Genomic DNA, 14406 nt, shown 5'->3' with positions numbered 1-14406 from the left:
CAGGGGATCGCCTGGTGCATGGAGCAGGCATGACCACCTGGAAAGATGCATGGAGACTACTGCACACATCACCGAGCAAACAGGAAGGGGGCTTTCAAATTTGCCAAGGAATGTACGGGGTGGAGCTGACGGTTGGTCACCCAAGGGCAGGGCAGTACAGTTCAAACCAATGACCAGAGAGGTGAGAACAGGCATTGTGGGACACCTCTCGGAGGCCAATAGCAGCGCTGTAATTGCCATGGTGTCTACATCAGCTCTGCAGCACTGTAGCCCTGGTGCAGAAAGCTGTATGCCTCTCGTCGGGATGGTTTTTTAAGAGCTCTGCAACTGTGCAGTTTCTGCACACTAAGTGGCTTGGCAGTGTGTGCACCTCGGGAGTTACAGTGCTCAAAGCTGCTTTAGTGCGCACAAACTTGTCGGTGTAGACGGGGCCTTATTTGATGTACGACCTAGTTCTCTCACTAACCCAGTATCAACCATGGATGTCTTCACTGTCAAGCTATTGTTAAGGACCAAATGAGAGCTAGGTCCAAGCTTCAAAGTTTGTGTCCAGATGTGATCTTCCCTAACGATTGGGATGTTCAGATCTGGGGTTTTACTTCAGAGTGTCAAGCGTGATATAGGTCATGCATAATGAATGAGGTCTAACTAAATGTTCATAAGGGGCAGCATCACATAGCAACTGAAAATTACAAGATTATCAACCAATTCCTAATGGGGTGTGTTTGTTTCAAATAGTACAACAGCTACTACTGTGATCATTTCAACAAAAGTGCAGCCTACCTACCACTTGTAATTAAATTATGCACCGTGTTCATTTGAAGATGTTCTCTACAAGACAGTGTACTTTTAGAATAATCGTATCATAGAAACATAGGGCTGAAGGGGCTTTTTAGAGGTCAGCAAGTCCAGCCCCCTGCACTGAGGCAGGACTGAGTGAACATGGACCATCCCTGACAGATTTTTTCCTCACCTGTTTTTAAAAACATTTAATGATGGGGATTCCACAACCTGCCTTGGAAGCCTTAACTATTCATAGAACTTAACTATTCCAGAACTTAACTATTCATAGTTAGAAAGCTTTTCCTAATATTTAATCTAAATCTCCCTTGCTGCAGATAAGGCCCATTACTTCTTGTTCTACCTTCAGTGGACACCGATCAAGAACAATTCATCTCTATTCTGTTTACAACAGCCTCTAATATATTTGAAGACTACCAGGTCCCCCCTCGGTCTTCTTTTCTCATTACTAAACATACCCAGCTTTTTTAACCTTTGCTCAGAGGTCAGGTTTTCTAAACCTTTTATCATTTTTGTGCTCTCTCCCAGACTCTCTCCAATTTATCCAATCTTTCCTAATGTGCAGCTCCCAAACTGGACACAGTACTCCAGCTGAGGCCTCATCAATACCCAGTAGAGCAGAACAGTTACCTCCTGTGTCTTACATAAGATACACCTGTAACTACATCCCAGAATGATAGTCTTTTTTGCAATTGCAGCACATTATTGGCTCATATTCATTTTGTGATCCACTATAACTCCCTGATCCTTTTTTTGCAGTACTATCACCTAGACAATTATTCCCTATTTTATAGCTCTGCATTTGATTTTTTCCTTCCTAAATGAAGTACTTTGCACTTGTCTTTCTTGAATTTCATCCTGTCAATTTCAGATTTATTCTTTAATTTGTCAAGCTTGTTTTGAATTCTAATACTGTCCTGCAAAGTGCTTGCAACCCTTCCCAGCATGGTGTCATCCACAAATTTTATCACATGCTCTCCACTCCATTTTCTAAGTTATTAATGAAAATATTGAATGGCACCAGACTTAGGACTGATTCCTATGGGACCCCATTAAAAATGCCCTTCCAGCCTGACAGCAAACCATTAATAACTACTCTTTGAGTACGGTCTTTCATCCAGTTGTGCATCCACCTTATAATAATTTAATCTAAACCACATTTCCTTAGCTTGCTTATAAGAATGTTGTGTGGGACTATGTTAAAAGCTTTAGTAAAATCAAAATATATGACATCTATTGATTCCCCCCGATCCATTAGCCTAATAACCCTGTCAAAAGTTCATTTGGCAGGATCTGTTCTTGACAAACCAATTCTGGCTATTTCTCACCACCCTAATCACCCAATTATCTTGTAGGTGCTCACGATTGATTGTTTAATCATTTGTTCCAGTATCTTTCTCCAGGGACAGCGTACACCAGTTACCAACCAGCCTTCACAAAGCAAATTGCATTCATTCTTAGGTCAAAAGCATTGCAGATAACACATGAAAACAATAAAAAGAACCTACATGCATGCTACAAGCTTCCCAAAAATCACCACCAACTCCAACATGGGGCTCTGCTAAGATGTCAGTCTTTCAACCCCCATAACTCTGTTTTTCCCCTTGGCAGGGGCAGTACCAGCTTCTTCCTGGTGTGTGTGTGTGTGGGGGGGCACTGAGGTGGGGTAGACAGAAAATTGGGGGGCTGTGCTATCTTGCCAACAGCTGCCACTCTCCAGCCACCCAGCTCTGAAGGCAGTGCCGCCATCAGCAGCAGCAGAGAACTAAAGATGGCAATGCCAGACATTTGTATGCAAAATATATTTTGTGCAAAATGTAAACTGCTCAGGTAATCAGAGACTGAAGCTACCTGATTTTCAGGAATGTGATTTAGGAGACAAAAGCAAAAGATCTAGAAAATGATGAACACAATGTTAATATATGCAAGTGGCAGTAGAGCATGCAGAATATTTCGACCAAAGGGAACACTTGCCAGCAATACTAGCTGAGACAAAGAAAGAAATTTAATATATGGTAATGACAACAGAACACACAGATGTAAAAACCATTCTTAGTCAGGAAGTTCAAGCAAATGGCAATGGACTGAACCTATGTAATACACATTTGAGAATACTGTATTAATGCTGCTGTCTATTATGTGAGTAGAATTCTATATCTGACATAGAAAAAAAGACATAACCGGTTATAAAGAACCAGATGGAAATACTATCATCAGGTAGAAATGGATATGACCAGTCCTGATATGTTGTCATGCACGGTACCACCTTTTTTCTTCATTATCTGTCACAGAAGAATTAAAGGATGCTAACTTATTGACAAATAAATTAGTACATTCCCTTGTGGGATCGTATTACTTACTACTACCACTTCCAACAATGCAATCCACACAATAACGTTAAGAAAACTCCACAAAGCTGTCAGAATTGCTTTTAGACACTGGTGATCTGGATGGTTCACAATTATATCAGCACAGAGAACATGAGTACGCTCTCACTCTTACCTTTACTAATGGCTCCCCTCAAAAGGGGATCAATTCTTAGAAAAATATATCACAAATAAGCCTAATTGAAGTATAGTCTATGAATATGCACAAAAGTGATCAGATTGTGGAATTCAAATGGATTCTGTTTGTTACTAAAGAACCATCATGCCCACTGAAAGTTTTATTTGCAGCATTTTTAAAGGAAGAAATGCACAGATTCATAGATTATTTTTATTTTTTAAGGCCAGGAGAGACCCTCAGATCATCTAGTCTGTCCTCCTGTGTAACACAGGCCATAATTTCACCCAATGATCTACAGAGTCCAATAATTTATGTTTGAGTAAAGCCCACCTTCCATATAGGTATAGGTAATATGATTTGAAGACATCAAGAGATACTTCCATAGGTAGTATCACCCAACCAATTAAAAATAATCATGCCTTATTTCTAATATAAATCTGTCTGGCTTTAACTTTCAGCTATTGGGTCTTGTTTAGCCTCTCTTCATTAGATTAAAGAGACTCTTAGATCCCAGTACTTTCTCCGTGTGGAGGTACCTGAACACCATAATCAAGTCACTTTCTTTTTCTTTTTGATACGCAAAACAGATTGAGCACTTTAAGTCTCTAATTGTAAGGCATTTTTGACGATTTCCAGTGTTGGATATGAGTTCAGGGACAATTATGGTACTGTCTTCTATTCACACACTAAAGTTCACATTTGCACTGTTTCAAGGACTCAAACTGAACTTAGGTGGTACATACGGTCTCTCTGCACAGTACTGAATTTCACCAATAGTTAATAGCAAAGATAAACAATAAATACTGCATGTTAATTATGATTTTTTTTTTTACAATTAGCCCACATGGGATCCCTAGACATTTTCATTAGAGCCTCAATGTTGTTCAAGTACTCTGAAACAATGAAAAATAGGACCCCATGAATCATAGCAAACCACCCTAGAATTCGCATGATGTAATACAAAATGGAAATAGTGCCTATAACTTTTTAATTATAGAATTTAATTGGTTATTACTGGAATAATCTATAACAACTGTGAATCCACAATTGGATTCACATGAGCAGAGCCTTGCATCCACAAGGAACAGCACTGACTTCAGTTCAAGTCTGTGGAGTTTCAAAGGTACACTGATGAGGATCAGATTTGTTAAACAGTTAAAATCAGTTATATTAAACAAATCAATTGGAGTATTATTTTTCCATATGATCCGTTATCATGGAAAACAGTGACATTGAATAATATAAAAGAGAAACAACAGATTTAGTCAGGTTAGGATTTACAGGTTACTCACTTGAGTTCTTGGAGATGTTTTGTTTCTATGGATGCTCCACTTCAGGTGCACGTGTGCCACTATGCCTTCGAATAGAGATTTTTGGTAGCTGTGTCTGTGGGTCTGCGCCTGAGCCCTGCATATCCTCATGCTCTGATCTAAAGGCATACAGTGAAGGGTGGGCCTGCTGCTGCTCCAGTTCTTTCTCCCCTGCAAAATCTGCCAGAGACCATGATTCTAAAGCAGAGAGGAAGGAGGGCTATCACTGGAGCACCCATTGCGACAAAATACCTAAAAGAACTGCAGCTACCGCACAAGTACAGAGGAGTAGGATCTATCAGAAATTGAAGGGCAGCTGTTCCAAAGGCTGCAGCTGCTCTTGGAGTGTGTAAATTAGTGTACTCCTGGGAGAAGATGTGAACAGACCACCAGGCGGTGGCTCTACAAATGTGTGTAATGGGAGTAATCATAGGAAAAGTCACAAATATGAACTGTGCCCCAGTGAAATAAGCAAGTCAGTTTAAGGGGAGGAGGTGATCCAGAAGCTTCATAGCATTACAGAATGCAGCCTGAGACCCATTTAACAGTCTGTGGGTGGAAATATTCTGTTCACAAAAAAGATAAAAGGGTGTATCTACACTGCAAAGGGAAAGAAAACCCAGACCACCACGGCAGCGAGTCTGAGCACTAAGACCCAACCTCTTTCCCAGTCCAAGCAGGAACATCTACACTACTATTAGCCCTGTAGTGTGAGTCCGAGTGAGTTGATCCCAGCTCTGAGACTAGCTGCCAGGGTTGTTGTGCTCTTTTTTGGCAGAGTATACATACCCAAATAGTCTAGGGGAAGCTCTGAAGGGCCTGGTTCTTTTAAAGTAGAAAGCTAGAGCTCTTCTAACATCCAGGGTGTGAAGACTATCTTTCTCTCTGGAGTTATGAGGTTTAGGGTAGAAGTCTGACAGTTGATTGGCCTGGTTAATATGGAAGTCGGAGGAGATGTTGGGTAGGAAATGAAGATATGGGCATTTGTCCCAGTAGAATACTATATAGGATGGGTCTGGCACAAGGGTGCCCAATTCCTCTACTCTCCTAACTGAAGTGATGTCTGGTAAGAAGGTCTTGGAAGATAAATGGAGGAGACAGCAGCTCACTAGGTGCTCAAAGGGTCATTTCCGTAAGGTGTTTAAGAACAAGACTAAGTTCCCAAGGTAGTGTAGTGTCTCTGACATGGGAGAAGAGATTGGTCAACCCCTAGATGAAGCTGAATGTTCAGTTGAATAGTGGGATATGCAAATACAGAAACCCCATCTACAGATGAGTGAAAATCTGTAATAGCTGCAAGGTGGAACTTGATGAAACCCAGCAAAAGACCAGATGTTTTTAAGCTCAGATGAGATAAATCTGTGAATGAGACAGGAATCCAGAGGGAACAATCCTCTTTGGGTGCACCAGGAGTGGAATGACCACCAATTTTTTTTTTTGCAGATAAGTCTTTCTTGTGGGTGGTTTCCTACTATTCAGCCCTATGTTGCATACTTTGGAGAAGTAGTCCATCTTTAAGCTTGAGAGCCGTCCAAGAGCCCAGCCTTGAGGTGTGGCTGGAAGAGGTCAGAATGCTTCAGTTTCCTTGAGTACTGCATCAGAGGCTGTCATAAATATAAAGGGAAGGGTAAACCCCTTTGAAATCCCTCCTGGCCAGGGGAAAGCTCCTCTCACCTGTAAAGGGTTAAGAAGCTAAAGGTAACCTCGCTGGCACCTGACCAAAATGACCAATGAGGAGACAAGATACTTTCAAAAGCTGGGAGGAGGGAGAGAAACAAAGGGTCTCTGTGTCTGTCTATATTCTGTCTTTGCCGGGGATAGACCAGGAATGGAGTCTTAGAACTTTTAGTAAGTAATCTAGCTAGGTATGTGTTAGATTATGATTTCTTTAAAATGGCTGAGAAAAGAATTGTGCTGAATAGAATAACTATTTCTGTCTGTGTATCTTTTTTGTAACTTAAGGTTTTGCCTAGAGGGATTCTCTATCTTTTTGAATCTAATTACCCTGTAAGGTATCTACCATCCTGACTTTACAGGGGGGATTTCTTTATTTCTATTTACTTCTATTTTTATTAAAAGTCTTCTTGTAAGAAAACTGAATGCTTTTTCATTGTTCTCAGATCCAAGGGTTTGGGTCTGTGGTCACCTATGCAAATTGGTGAGGCTTTTTTCCCAACATTTCCCAGAAAAGGGGGGGTGCAAGTGTTGGGAGGATTGTTCATTGTTCTTAAGATCCAAGGGTCTGGGTCTGTAGTCACCTAGGCAAATTGGTGAGGCTTTTTACCAAACCTTGTCCAGGAAGTGGGGTGCAAGGTTTTGGGAAGTATTTTGGGGGGAAAGACGCGTCCAAACAGCTCTTCCCCAGTAACCAGTATTAGTTTGGTGGTGGTAGCGGCCAATCCAAGGACAAAGGGTGGAATATTTTGTACCTTGGGGAAGTTTTGACCTAAGCTGGTAAAGATAAGCTTAGGAGGTTTTTCATGCAGGTCCCCACATCTGTACCCTAGAGTTCAGAGTGGGGGAGGAACCTTGACAGAGGCAGATGAAGATATGGCTGCAGGGATAGGTAAAGCAGGCCTGAGAACCATATCTGCCTTGACCAAGCTGGCAATAAGATGACAATTTTGACACATTCTCATTTTACTGTGTTCAGGAGTTTAAGAAGTAGCTGTCAGTTGAAAAAGCATCAAGCAGCACTCAGAGCCAAAGGGTGGTGAGAGCATCCCCCAATGAATCACAGCCATGACCTCCTCAGGGGCAAAATTTGCAGCATTTTGTGTTAAGTTTTTTTTTTTTGCAACCCTGTCCATCTCTGGGAAGCCCCAGCTCATGAAAATTCCCTATAGAAGCTGAGCAACCCAGTTCTATTTGCAATCCTGACAAAAATGTCTCCTCAGTATGTCCACTATGCCAGCATGTCCCTATTTTAATGAACTAATTCCTCTTGGGACCCAGGCAGCACGGAGGATGCCATTTTGTTCATCTGTGTCATTACTTCAAAAAGGGAGATTTTCAACCATGTTCTGGACCAATCTAGGAAGCCCAGAGAATTACAGACATAAAGTATGGCACATTACATTGAGTGAGAGGCTGTATCAGCTGCATCTAACAAGGTTTGTAAGGATGCGTTGCCAAAAATCTGGCCTTCTGCGATGAGGGCCTAGAATTGGTCTTCTGATCTTGTGGCAAATAATCAATAAGATGAGTGAATTTGATGTAGTTCATATAGTCCTAGTTAGCCATTACAATATGACAGTTAGCTATGCTAAACTGAAGTGCAACTGAAGAGTAACTTTTGCAACAAAGGAGGTCTAGACATTTGAGCTCCTTTTCATGTGGCATGGACCTGAAGCAATGTAGTCTGGTTCTCTCATTTGTTGCATCCATCACTAAGAGTTTGGAGTGGGATGGGAGAAGTAGTCTTCCGAGTCCTTCAAAGAGACATAGTAATTTTTGTCAGCCTTTTTGCATATGCAAGGGATAATGCCTGGGGCTTACCCTATTGTCTTGGCCATCAATGGGACAATTTATCTGAAAGGCAGCCCTGCTTTGAGGAAAAGTGTGGAGGAATTCCACTAAACTCTGCTGTGGTTCTTGTATTTCATTCAAAGGGATTTGTGAGAACTCAGTTATCCTCTTCATAAGGGCCTGAAAGATCTTGAGGTCATCTGCACAGGATGAGGGAGTGGGGCATGATTACCTTTTCTGGGGAGGAGGATGACAACTTGATTGCCGCCTCTTCTTCAACTCCCAGATCGTGTTCTTCAGGAAGGCTGTCACAAAGAGAGGTGAAGGGGGTCAGGTTCAAGGTGTTTTGGAGGATACCCATCCAAGCAAGTCTTCTTACTGGAAGATGACCTAGAATGTCAGAGACCTAGATGTCTCTGTATGGGGCCCAAGAGTTCCAAAAGGCCCACTGTGGTGGAGCCTGCGGTATGGTTGTGGACTCCAAGGGTGCTTCTGCCATGGTGTTTGGCAAGTTCATCACTGACTGTTCCTGGGAGGTCTTTGGAGTAGACTTCAGGGGAGGGAAGCCTAAATGGGAAGGTGGTGGAAGAACCTGGAGTAGAGACTGACAGTTCTTGGGGTAACAGGGACTGAGTAACCGCCCTGCCTATGCTTAGATGGGAATCAGCATCCTAACACCACCAGTTTTCTAACCACTCAAGCTCTCTTCTGTGGGCTATGTTGGCCCTTACTTTGCCTTGCCCTGCCCAGTTCCTGAGTCCCTTTGAAGTGTTCCCCTGCAATATCCAGCCCCTGGCTACTCACAGAAACAGTAGGCCTGCTGTCCCTGAAGGAACAGTATACACAGCTGCTTGTAAGATTCAGCTCTGGTACAGCACTTTGCTTAATATCACAGCACTTCCATATATTTATAGTGAAGACAAGAATCAGTTTATCAAAGATTCAAGTGACAGTGAATAAGGATATTGGAAACAAAAGGTTGCATATTAAAATCATAACACACTTTTAGAGACTAACCTTACCTAACAGCTTAACCTCCTGTCTAAAGAAGTTTCTATCATTCCTCAAAGTCCTCTATAGCATTTTCAATTAAAGTTGGCTGAAATCATGTTTTTATGAATGCAAACACATTGCCCGTTTACTTTCTAGGTGTGCATAAGAAGGCATCTTCTTTGAATTCTACTTATACCCCTTTATGCCAAAGTTCATCCTGTCTGAGTAGACAATAACTGTCCCGTGGCTTGTTCTTCCTGTGTGCTGCTTCCCTTTTGACTTCACATCTCTTCGTTGTCTGCCTATGTAAATGGACATCCACTGTGTTGGCTTACGTTTACTATCCTGACAGAGACAGATGAATAAACATCTCTTGTACGATAAAAAAAAATCTGTTTTTTCACCGGTGCTCGTGACTCTTACCTTGATGCAATCTAAGAACATATTTTCATTATATATACACAACTCCTTACTTAGCCTGTCCATGCATTTCCCAATAATAGTAATGACCAGCGTGACCCTGCCTTTCATTTAAGACATTCTTTGGTGAACCAGAATGTATATACCAGAATCAGGCCATTTTGTAAGCCCTTGACAGTTGGCATTAAGGGGTCCTTGGGCCACGGAGACCTCAGAATCTTAGGAGATATAATCCCCACCCTGTTTCTACTGGGGAGGCTAGTTGTAAGGGTGCTGGAAATTACGTCAGTACTGGCGGTCACTCCAGAGCTGGTGGTAGAGTTTGTATTGGTGTGTGTGTGCGCGCAAAGGGTAGGAAGGCATCAACTGAACAGCTAATGGTACAAGCAGACAAACTCTCTCTGCACCTGCCAAGAGAGGGGAGTCAGGTTCCTAAAGGACCAGGAGATCCCCTGAGAACAGGAATCTGCTCAATACCAACCCTGGGTCACAAACCAGGAAAGTCAAAACCAAAAATGTTTTTTTCTTCATCTAAACCAGTGGGATAACTTAGAAACTGTTTTGGTATGCTTGTCAAATTATAAACATTTGACATTTCTTCAGTGGTATGGAACAATAAAATGAAGAAAGTGGAGAAGGCTTTTTATTTTTTGAAGATGTTCTATTTCTATATGAAAAAAGAAGAGGAGTACTTGTGGCACCTTAGAGACTTCACTCTGAGGAAGTGAGCTGTAGCTCGCGAAAGCTCATGCTCAAATAAATTTTTTAGTCTCTAAGGTGCCACAAGTCCTCCTTTTCTTTTTGCGGATACAGACTAACACGGCTGCTACTCTGAAACCTATTTCTATATGTCATTTAAAAGCCTGAAGCTATCTTACTCTTACTATATGACCTCATTTCTTCTTTAACAACATCTCTTGTCCTCCACCCCCATCTTCCATGTGGCTCTTTATGATAAATCAAAGAATAATATGAAATGAGTCAGTGTTTCTGACCCACAGAGAGCTATAACTGCAAATAAGAAAGTTGCTACAATGTTGCATTTAGAGCAGGTCAAAATGGTGACATGGTTGAGTGTGCTTATTTTTGTGTTGCTTTCCTGACGTGGTTCACTGTATTTTTCTTTTTTCTTTGCTTTTCTATTATGCTGGATCAGTTAAAACAATGTTGAAGTGAGTGTGTCTGTGCTGAAGGTCAGACATTACTAGGTACTAAGAGTCATCTTACAATGAACTGTTCACCAGACAAAGGAGGAATATATTGCTGCCTTCTGTGCATGTCAGACTCCATAGACCCCTTATCTAGTGTGATGAACCTGAGATCAAATCAATACACTCAAACCGTTTTCAGCTATATCTACTGTTATCGTTTTTACCCCCACACACGGGCGGCAGGTAAAGCCTCCTTTGGGGAGGCTAGCCCCCATGGCCCAACCCCTTCCACCTGAGGCCCCCCTCCTAGAGGAGCCCCGAGCCCCCATCCTCTTCGGCCAGAGGAGCCCGGGGCCATCCGGAGCCCCGCCAGCCACCCCACGGAAAAAGCTCCTCTCTTTCCAAAGAACCTGAGCTTTTATTAGGCACCATGCAGGTTCCGGACAGCTGAGGAGGTGGTATGTGCTACTCAGCTTCCTGGGTTCATCAGTAATCTCCCTGAACTCCAGGGAGACTACTGTTGAACCCAGGAAGCTGAGTAACATATACTGCCCCCTCAGCCACCCCAGAACTGCATGGAGCACAATAATAAGCAAAAACTTCCCGATGTAAACCCCGCAACCAGCATCTGCAGCTGCCCCCACACATCTATAATCTGTACTTCAGTATCACCCTGTTACAAGAGATTTTGGCTCTGATTCACATCTCTGGCTTGTTTTATATTGTTGTAACTTCAGCTACAGTCAATGGTGTTACTCCTGATTACAGCAATGGTAGTGAAAGGCAAATAAGGCCCTTTGATATTTGTTTCCATGTCCAGGGAAATGAAGAAACATTTTTTTCATAGCATATACACTTTAACACAAACATGGCCTTGCATGACCATCTTCATTAATAAGATGTAAAATTAGCTAATATAATGGCCTCTGTGACAGCTTGTATCCCTATGTTCACCCTGTTTTCAAGACTACAATAAATGTTGTACATAGTATGCCTTGTGAGCTATCATTTGAAAACTCAATTTACTGATCATTATTTTCCTGGTAAAATATGTATGGCAACATTGTATGTAAAGTTATAGGATTCTACTGTATGGTATTACTAAAGACATGTTCTAAGTTTGGGGAAGAGTCAAAAACCAGTTCCCCAGAGACAAAAGGTTAGCAGACACCTCAGGTCAGCTGTCAGCAAAATCAAATGGACTATCATCTGGTTAAGTGGCCACTCTTTGGCACGAAAGAGGATGTGGGCGAAAATCTACATCTTGACAAAAACAGCTGGGGTTTTCCATCCACACAGATTTATATTCCCTGACCCTCAACTGGAGATGATGCTCAAAGAAGAGAAATGACTATAAAAGGGAAGATGCCCCAAATTATTACTCCATTCTCTCTATCCACAGCATCCATAACACCTGAAGAACAAAGGACAGATCTCTGGACAGGGGGAAGGGTCCTGACTGAAAAATTCAGCCAGTAACACTGCTAAAACATGTGGTGAGAGAGACCTTTGCTTTGAATTCACTCTGGCTTGTTAAATTAGGCACTAGTTGCGATTTAGTTTTGTTTTCTTGTAACCAATTCTGACTGTTATGTCTCATTGCTCAGTAGTTAATAAACCTGTTTTATTATTTTATCTAGACCAGTGTGTTTGGATTGAAGTGTTTGAAAAGCTCCATTTGGGATAACAGGATTTGTGAACATAATTTCTATTAATAAAATGATGGACTGTATATGAGCTTGTATTGACCAGGAGAGTGCTGGACAGTACAAGATATACATTTCCTGGGGAAAGTCTGGGACTGGGAATTTGCTGATGTTGCTCTGAAGTGTAATTCAAGGGTAGCTGGCCATAGCACTTTTGCAGTATAACAGGGAGTAAAATTTACCTGTTAGAGGCTGTGTGTGAGCAGACCAGGAGTCATGATTCTTACAGTGTAAAAGGCACCCCAGGTTGGACAATTGAGGGGAAAGCTGTTCATCAGTCCAGAATGTACCTTGGGTAATGTCACAGTCTCCCTCTCCCAGTTCACAAAGTCAACATTTCTCCATTCAGTGTCCTCCTGAACATCCCTTCCTTCCACAAGGTCCATAAAGTGAGTTTACAATAATATATTATATGGCCAAAATTTTCAGATTTCTGTATCAAAGATTATGGACCACAATCCATTTTAGGCAGCTAACAAACTGGCCCAATTTTCAGAAAACAGAGCATTTGCAGCTCCTACTGACTTGTTCTTAAAAACCGTTCCTGTTTCTATTTTGTTTGGTATGGTGCTGAACATACCGTGTGCTATACATATTAAAAAAAGGAAAATTATAAACAAAAATCAGCTCTTACTGTAATTTGCCATAAGGGTTTAGAGCAGATAGATGCCTGAAGAATCTGTCACCAAAGAAATGTAATAGTGATAGTTTTTGTAACAGGATTTAGAAATAGTGGATCACATTTGAAATTTGGTTTCATACTGAAGTTGTAGTTGTATGCTAGCTTGATTGGTTATTGTTATTATCTCAGATTCTGAGTTAACATTTGGAAGGGAGCTCAACGGCATACAAATTGGCTGGTCAGAATAAAATCCATAGAACGTTCATCTTATTTCCCAAGAACGCTAAAGAAATATTTTGCTACAGATGACGTACACCTTTAGGTACTTCATTCAGAATTAGCCGTCGTATTATACATTCATCATACATCTTGTACCTCTTGAAATACAAAGGATGGTTTAGAACTAAAGGGTAAATCAGATGCTTGTTTTTGGATTGCTTTATCTAATCCTTTATACATATATTTGCCCCATTGTAAAGCAGAGATGTAATTTTCCTTTCACAACTCTAACTAAATCTTGACATTATGCAAATATACATCTGCTCTTTAAAACAAAGCTAAAGAAACAATCCAGTTTTACTACTAAACAACAAAGGATTCAAGGATATTGGAACATAATTTAGCTTTTATTTTATTTGCTTCAGCAGCATCAAGGTCTAATAGTGATTAATTTTATTACCGTTCTACTAATAATTAAAATGTTCTTTCAGAGTGTATGGACCATAATAAGAGTCAATGAACGGTAAATCTCCACTCCCTATGGGCAGGATTCTTACGTTACTTACTTTCAGACAACAAGCCTCCTAGGCAATCTAAATTATGTACATTTTAAATATTAGAAACAGAATATATGAAAAAATAAGACTGGGAAAAAAGAGGACCTCAGTCAAATTCAGCTACCCAATTTGTATACTTCCTTCCATGAGAGGAGGACATCTCATAAGGATGTGCATGCAGCAATGTATGGTTCCTTGTGTTCTCATCTGGTTTTCTCCCCGCCCCCCCCGACGCCCTCATTTTGTTCATCTGCCAACTGAATGAGATTTTACAATTCTTGTTTAGGATGTGTTATGCTGAGGAAATCTGGAACAGATGATTGCCACTCAATGAAGCCCAAACAAAGAAAAAAAGAAAAAACAATGGACCAAAGAAAATGGGCAAATATAACAAACAATATATCTAGATGTTTATTAGAAATCCAGTGAATGAATAAATCTTAAGGAAATTACATAGAAATCTTCTGTCAGAAAAGTTTGAAATACTTGTCTTGCCTATAATGATTTGAAAGTAAGATGATGCTCAAAGAAAAGAAATGACTATAAAAGGGAAGATGCCCCAAATTATTACTCCATTCTCTCTACCCACAGCATCCACAACACCTGAAGAACAAAGGACAGATCTCTGGACAGGGGGAGGGTTCCTGACTGAAA

This window comes from Lepidochelys olivacea (genome assembly GCF_965140295.1).
Source record: "Lepidochelys olivacea isolate rLepOli2 genome assembly, chromosome: 9".
Lineage (NCBI taxonomy): Eukaryota > Metazoa > Chordata > Testudines > Cheloniidae > Lepidochelys > Lepidochelys olivacea.
The sequence above is the reverse complement of the archived record's forward strand: the minus strand, read 5'-3'. Positions refer to the sequence as shown.